Source organism: Hordeum vulgare, chromosome 3H, assembly GCF_904849725.1.
Source record: "Hordeum vulgare subsp. vulgare chromosome 3H, MorexV3_pseudomolecules_assembly, whole genome shotgun sequence".
NCBI classification, from domain to species: Eukaryota; Viridiplantae; Streptophyta; class Magnoliopsida; order Poales; family Poaceae; genus Hordeum; species Hordeum vulgare.
The window spans coordinates 12,050,410-12,058,945 of record NC_058520.1 but is presented as its reverse complement, the minus strand read 5'-3'; positions in this window follow the sequence as shown (position 1 = coordinate 12,058,945).

Below are 8,536 nucleotides of genomic sequence, written 5' to 3'. Positions count from 1 at the left end.
CAACCTCATCCGCGACTACGTCGAGGGAGAGGACGTGAATATATGCAAAGTGCACACGGATCTGAATGTAGCAGACCCGCTGACTAAACCTCTTCCACGGCCAAAGCATGATCAACACCAGAACTGTATGGGTGTTAGATTTATTACAATGTAATTCGCATGATGATGTGAGGGCTAGATTATTGACTCTAGTGCAAGTGGGAGACTGTTAGAATTATGCCCTAGAGGCAATAATAAATATAGTTATTATTATAATTCCTGCATCAAGATAATCGTTTATTATCCATGCTATAATTGTATTGAATGAAGACTCATTTACATGTGTGGATGCATAGACAAAACACTGTCCCTAGCAAGCCTCTAGTTGGCTAGCCAGTTGATCAAAGATAGTCAGTGTCTTCTGATTATGAACAAGGTGTTGTTGCTTGATAACTGGATCACGTCATTAGGAGAATCACGTGATGGACTAGACCCAAACTAATAGACGTAGCATGTTGATCGTGTCATTTTGTTGCTACTGTTTTCTGCGTGTCAAGTATTTGTTCCTATGACCATGAGATCATATAACTCACTGACACCGGGGGAATACTTTGTGTGTCTCAAACGTCGCAACGTAACTGGGTGACTATAAAGATGCTCTACAGGTATCTCCGAAGGTGTTAGTTGAGTTAGTATGGATCAAGACTGGGATTTGTCACTCCGTGTGACGGAGAGGTATCTCGGGGCCCACTCGGTAATACAACATCACACACAAGCCTTGCAAGCAATGTGACTTAGTGTAAGTTGCGGGATCTTGTATTACGGAACGAGTAAAGAGACTTGCCGGTAAACAAGATTGAAATAGGTATGCGGATACTGTCGATCGAATCTCGGGCAAGTAACATACCGAAGGACAAAGGGAATGACATGCGGGATTATATGAATCCTTGGCACTGAGGTTCAAACGATAAGATCTTCGTAGAATATGTAGGATCCAATATGGGCATCCAGGTCCCGCTATTGGATATTGAACGAGGAGTCTCTCGGGTCATGTCTACATAGTTCTCGAACCCGCAGGGTGTGCGCACTTAAGGTTCGACGTTGTTTTATGCGTATTTGAGTTATATGGTTGGTTACCGAATGTTGTTCGGAGTCCCGGATGAGATCGCGGACGTCACGAGGGTTTCTGGAATGGTCCGGAAACGAAGATTGATATATAGGATGACCTCATTTGATTACCGGAAGGTTTTCGGAGTTACCGGGAATGTACCGGGAATGACGAATGGGTTCCGGGAGTTCACCGGGGGGGCAACCCACCCCGGGGAAGCCCATAGGCCTTGAGGGTGGCGCACCAGCCCTTGGTGGGCTGGTGGGACAGCCCAAAGGGGCCCTATGCGCATTGGAAGAAAAATCAAAGAGAAAGAAAAAAAAAGGAGGAGGTGGGAAGGGAAGGAAGGACTCCCACCCACCAAACCAAGTCCAACTCGGTTTGGGGGGGGGAGACCTTCCCCCCTTGGCTCGATCGACCCCCTTGGGGCTCCTTGAGCCCCAAGGCAAGGTCCCCTCTCTCCCACCTATATATACGGAGGTTTTAGGGCTGATTTGAGACGACTTTTCCACGGCAGCCCGACCACATACCTCCACGGTTTTTCCTCTAGATCGCGTTTCTGCGGAGCTCGGGCGGAGCCCTGCTGAGACAAGGTCATCACCAACCTCCGGAGCGCCGTCACGCTGCCGGAGAACTCTTCTACCTCTCCATCTCTCTTGCTGGATCAAGAAGGTCGAGATCATCGTCGAGCTGTACGTGTGCTGAACGCGGAGGTGCCGTCCGTTCGGTGCTAGATCGTGGGACTGATCGCGGGATTGTTCGCGGGGCGGATCGAGGGATGTGAGGACGTTCCACTACATCAACCGCGTTCACTAACGCTTCTGTTGTACGGTCTACAAGGGTACGTAGATCACTCATCCCCTCTCGTAGATGGACATCGCCATGATAGGTCTTCGTGCGCGTAGGAAAATTTTTGTTTCCCATGCGACGTTCCCCAACAGCTAGGACGTAGCTTTAGTAGTAATAGCATGAGTAGCACGACAACCCCGATGGAGACACGTTGATGGAGATCATGGTGTGACGCCGGTGACAAGAAGATCGTGCCGGTGTTTTGGTGATGGAGATCAAGAAGCACATGATGATGGCCATATAATGTCACTTATGAATTGCATGTGATGTTAATCCTTTATGCACCTTATCTTGCTTAGAACGACGGTAGCATTATGAGGTGATCTCTCACTAAAATTTCACGACGAAATTGTGTTCTCCCCGACTGTGCACCGTTGCGACAGTTCTTCATTTCGAGACACCACGTGATGATCGGGTGTGATAGACTCAACGTTCACATACAACGGGTGCAAAACAGTTGCACACGCGGAACACTCGGGTTAAGCTTGACGAGCCTAGCATGTGCAGACATGGCCTCGGAACACATGAGACCGAAAGGTTGAGCATGAATCGTATAATTGATATGATTAGCATAGAAATGCTTACCACTGAAACTATTCTCGACTCACGTGATGATCGGACTTGAGATAGTGGATTTGGATCGTGTACCACTCAAATGACTAGAGAGATGTACTTTTTGAGTGGGAGTTCTTAAGTAATATGATTAATTGAACTAATTGTCATGAACATAGTCTAATGGTCTTTGCGAATTACGATGTAGCTTGCGCTATAGCTCTACTATTTTTATATGTTCCTAGAGAAAATTTAGTTGAAAGCTGATAGTAGCAAACTTTGCAGAGGATTGTCCTCGTTGTTGCGTAGAAGGCTTATGTCCTTAATGCACCACTCGGTGTGCTGCACCTCGAGCGTCGTCTGTGGATGCTGTGAACATCCGACATACACGTTTTTGATGACTACACGATAGTTCAGTATAAAATACTTAATGGCTTAGAAGCAAGGCGCCGAAGACGTTTTCAAACGTCACGGAACATAAGAGATTTTCTAAAGAGATGAAATTGTGATTTCATGCTTGTGCCCTTGTTAAGAGGTACGAGACCTCTGACAATATTCTTTGTCCACAAAGTAAGGGAGAAAAGCTCAATCGTTGAGCGTGTGCTTAGATTATCTGAGTACGACATTCGCTTGAATCAAGTGGGAGTTAATCTTCCAGATGAGATAGTGATGGTTCTCCAAAGTCACTGCTACCAAGCTGTGAGAGCTTCGTGATGAACTATAACATATCAAGGATAGATACAATGATCCTTGAGCAATTCACGATGTTTGACACTGCGAAAGTAGAAATCAAGAAGGAGCATCAATAGTTGATGGTTAGTAAAACCACTAAGTTTCAAGAAAGGCAAGGGCTAGAAGGGATACTTCGTGAAATGGCAAAACTATTGCTGCACTAATGAAGAGACCCAAGATTAAACCCAAACCCGAGACTAAGTGCTTCTGTAATGAGGGGAACAGTCACTGAGGCGGAGCAACTCTAGATACTTGGTAGATAAGAAGGCTGGCAAAAGTCGAAAGAAGTATATTTGATATACATGATGTTGATGTGTACTTTACTAGTACTCCTAGTAGCACGAGGGTATTGGATACCGGTTCGGTTGCTAAGTGATTAGTAACATGAAATGAAAGCTACGGCATAAACGGAGACTAGCTAAAGGCGAGGTGACGATACGTGTTGGAAGTGTTTCCAAGGTTGATATGATCAAACGTCCCACGCTCCCTCTACCATCGGGATTGGTGTTAAACCTCAATAATTGTTATTTGGTGCTTGCGTTAAGCATGAACATGATTGAATCGTGTTTATTGCAATACGATTATTCATTTAAAGAGAATAATGGTTACTCTATTTGCTTGAATAATCACCTTCAATGGTTTATTGAATCTCGATTGTAGTGTTACACATGTTCATGATATTGGTGCCAAAAGATACGAGGTAATGATGATAGTACCACTTACTTGTGGCACGACCGCTTGAGTCATGTTGGTATAAATTGCATGAAGAGGCTCCATGCTGATGGATCTTTATACTCACTTGATTTTGAATCACTAGTGACATGCAAATCATACCACATGAGCAAAGCCTTGTTTTCATTGAGATGAAACAAGATAGTAACTTGTTGGAAGTGATACATTTTGATGTATGCAGTCCAATGGGTGGTGAGGCACGCAGTGGATATCATTATGTTCTTACTTCAATGACGATTTGAGTAGATACAAGAGTATTTACTTAATGAATCACAAGTCTGAAATATTGAAAAGTTCAATTCTGTTTCAGAGTGAAGTTCGTCGTAACAAGAGGATAAACGATCTACGATATGATCATAGAAATGAATATCTGAGTTAAGAGTTTTGGTACGCAGTTAAGACAATGTGGAAATTGTTTCGCAGTTCATGCCACCTGGAACATCATAGTGTGATGATGTGTCTGAACGTAATAGCCATGCACTATTTGGTATGGTGCATGCTATGATGTCTCTTATCGAATTACCACTATCGTTTATGGGTTATGCATTAGAGACAACCGCATTCACTTTAAATAGGGCACCGCGTATTTCCGTTGAGATGACACGGTATAGACTGAGGTTTAGAGAAATGTAAACTGTCGTTTCTTGAAAGTTTGGGGCTTCGACACTTATGTGAAAAAGTTTCAGTCTGATAAGCTCGAACCCAAAGCGGATAAATGCATCTTCATAGGATATACAAAACATTTGGGTACATCTCCTATCTCAGATCCGAAAGCAAAGTGTTTGTTTCTAGAAACGGATCCTTTCTCGAGGAATGGTTTCTCTCGAAAGAATTGAGTGGGAGGGTGGTAGAACTTGATGAGGTTATTGAACCATCACTTCAACCAGTGTGTAGCAGGGCGGAGGAAGTTGTTCCTGTGGCGCCTACACCAATTGAAGTGAAAGCTAATGATGGTGATCATCGAGCATCGGATCAAGTTACTACAAACCTCGTAGGTTGACAAGGTCGCGTACTACTGCAGAGTGGTACGGTAACCCTGTCTTGGAGGTCATGTTGTTGAGCAACAGCGAACCTACGAGTTATGAAGAAAGCAATGGTGGGCCGGGATTCCGACAAATGGCTGGAGGCCATGAAATCCGAGAGAGGATCCCTATATGAAAACAAAGTGTAGACTTTGGAAGAACTACTTGATGGTCATAGGACTACTGAGTAACGATGGATCTTTAAAAGGAAGACAGACGATGATGGTGATAAGTCACTATTAAGAAAAGTTTGACTTGTTGCAAAGATGTTTCCGACAAGATCAAACAGTTGACTATGATGAGACTTTCTCACTCGTAGCGATGCTAAAAGTCTGTCAGAATTATGTTAGTAGTTGCTGCATTATTTATGAAATATTGCACATAGGATGTCAAAACATTGTTTCCTCGATGGTTTCCTTGAGCAAACATTGTATGTGATACAACCAGGAGGTTTTGTCGATCCTAAAGATACTAGCAAGCATGCAAGCTCCAGCGATCCTTCAATGGACTGGTGCAAGCATCTCGGAGTTGGAATATACACTTTGATGAGATGATCAAAGATTTTGGGTTTGTACAAGGTTTATGAGAAACTTGTATTTCCAAAGAAGTGAGTGGGAGCACTATAGAATTTCTGATGAGTATATGTGGTTGACATATTGTGGATCAGAAGTAATGTAGAATTTATGTAAAACATACAAGGTTGTTTGAAAGGAGTTTTCAAAGGAGTACCTGGATTGCGCTACTTGAACGTTGAGCATCAAAGATCTATGGAGATAGATCGAAAGCGCTTAATGGAAGTTTCAACAAGATGCATGCCTTGACAAATTTTTGAAGGAGTTCAAAATAGATCAGCAAAGAAGGAGTTCTTGGTTGTGTTGTAAGGTGTGGATTTGAGTAAGACTCAAAACCCGACCACGGCAGAATAAAGAGAATAGACGAAGGTCGTCTTCTATGCCTTGGCCGTAGAATCTGAAGTAGGCCATGCTGGGTACCGCACCTGATGTGTGCCTTGACTGAAAGTCTGTTGAGAGTTACAGAGAGTGATCCATGATTGAATCACTAGCAGCGGTCAAAATTTATCCTTAGTAACTTATGGACTAAGGAATTTTTCTCGATTATGGAGGTCGTGAAAGAGTTCGTCGTAAAGGGTTACGTCAATGTAAGCTTTGACACTAATCCGAATAACTATGAGTAGTGAAACGGATTCGTATAGTAGAGTAGATATTTGGAGTATTTCCGAATAGCACATAGTAGCAGCATCTATAAGATGACATAAAGATTTGTAAAGAACACACGGATCTGAAAGTTTCAGAACCGTTGACTAAAACCTCTCTCACGAGCAAGACGTGATCAGACCCCATAACTATATGGGTGTTGGATTCGTTGGAATCACATGGTGATGTGAACTAGATTATTGACTCTAGTGCAAGTGGGAGACTGTTGGAAATATGCCCTAGAGGCAATAATAAATTAGTTATTATTATATTTCTTTGTTCATGATAATCGTTTATTATCCATGCTATAATTGTATTGATTGGAAACACAGTGCATGTGTGGATACATAGACAAAACACTATCCCTAGTAAGCCTCTAGTTGACTAGCTCGTTGATCAAAGATGGTCAAGGTTTCCTGACCATAGGCAAGTGTTGTCACTTGATAACGGGATCACATCATTAGGAGAATCATGTGATGGACTAGACCCAAATTAATAGACGTAGCATGTTGATTGTGCCATTTTGTTGCTACTGTTTTCTGCGTGTCAAGTATTTGTTCCTATGACCATGAGGTCATATAACTCACTGACACCGGAGGAATGCTTTGTGTGTATCAAACGTTGCAACGTAACTGGATGACTATAAAGATGCTCTACAGGTACCTCCGAAGGTGTTCGTTGAGTTAGTATGGATCAAGACTGGGATTTGTCACTCCGTATGACGGAGAGGTATCTCGGGGCCCACTCGGTAATACAACATCACACACAAGCCTTGCAAGCAATGTGACTTAGTGTAAGTTGCGGGATCTTGTATTACGGAACGAGTAAATAGACTTGCCGGTAAACGAAATTGAAATAGGTATGCGGATACTGACGATCGAATCTCGGGCAAGTAACATACCGAAGGACAAAGGGAATGACATACGGAATTATATGAATCCTTGGTACTGAGGTCCAAACGATAAGATCTTCGTAGAATATGTAGGATCCAATATGGGCATCCAGGTCCCGCTATTGGATATTGACCGAGGAGTCACTCGGGTCATGTCTACATAGTTCTCGAGCCCGCAGGGTCTGCACACTTAAGGTTCGACGTTGTTTTATGCGTATTTGAGTTATATGGTTGGTTACTGAATGTTGTTCGGAGTCCCGGATGGGATCACGGACGTCACGAGGGTTTCCGGAATGGTTCGGAGACGAAGATTGATATATAGGATGACCTCATTTGGTTACGGGAAAGTTTTCGGGCATTACCGGAAAGGTTTCGGGCTCATCGGTAGTGTACCGGGAGTGCCGGGAGGGGTGACGGGGACCATAGAGAGGGGTGTCACGCCCCAAGGGGTCTCATGGGCTATGAGAAGAGATAAACCAGCCCCTAGTGGGCTGGAATAAGTTCCCACTAAGGCCCATAAGGTTTGAGAAGGGAAAAACACAAGGTGGAAAGAGTTTCCAAGTGGGAAGGTGGAATCCTACTCCAAGTAGGATTGGAGTAGGACTCCTCCACCTCAAATTTCGGCCAAACCTTGAGGGTTTGAGGCTGCCTCCTCCCCTCCCTCCCTCCTATATATAGTGGGGTTTTAGGGCTGATTTGAGACAACTTTTGCCATGGCAGCCCGACCACATACCTCCACGGTTTTACCTCTAGATTGCGTTTCTGCGGAGCTCGGGCGGAGCCCTGCTGAGATTAGATCACCACCAACCTCCGGAGCGCCGTCACGCTGCCGGAGAACTCATCTACCTCTCCGTCTCTCTTGCTGGATCAAGAAGGCTGAGATCATCGTTGAGTTGTACGTGTGCTAAACGCGAAGGTGCCGTCCGTTCGGCACTAGATCGGAGCGGATCGTGGGACGGATCGCGGGACGGTTCATGGGACGGTTCGCGGGGCGGATCGAGGGACGTGAGGACGTTCCACTACATCAACCGCGTTTCTTAACGCTTCTGCTGTGCGATCTACAAGGGTACGTAGATCGGAAATCCCCTCTCATAGATGGACATCACCATGATAGGTCTTCGTGCGCGTAGTAAAATTTTGTTTCCCATGCGACGTTCCCCAACAGTTTTATCCCACATCAGAGTGGTCGATTTCTACATGTCATCGGGTTTGTTTCTCAGGATGTAGGACTTTTTTTAGAAACTCATGCTATCGGTGGGGGGCCTACATCTTATTAAGAATAAAAGAGATGACTCGGTTTATAAAGAAAACAGATGATCCAGTTTATAAAGAAAACCGGACCCAAAACCCTACCATTCTCTGTTAATCAGAGAAAACTGAATAAAACCCCAAAAACGAACAAAGCACTAGAGCTTTGAGACAGGGACAAGATAAATGCAATATTAAGGGACATTGT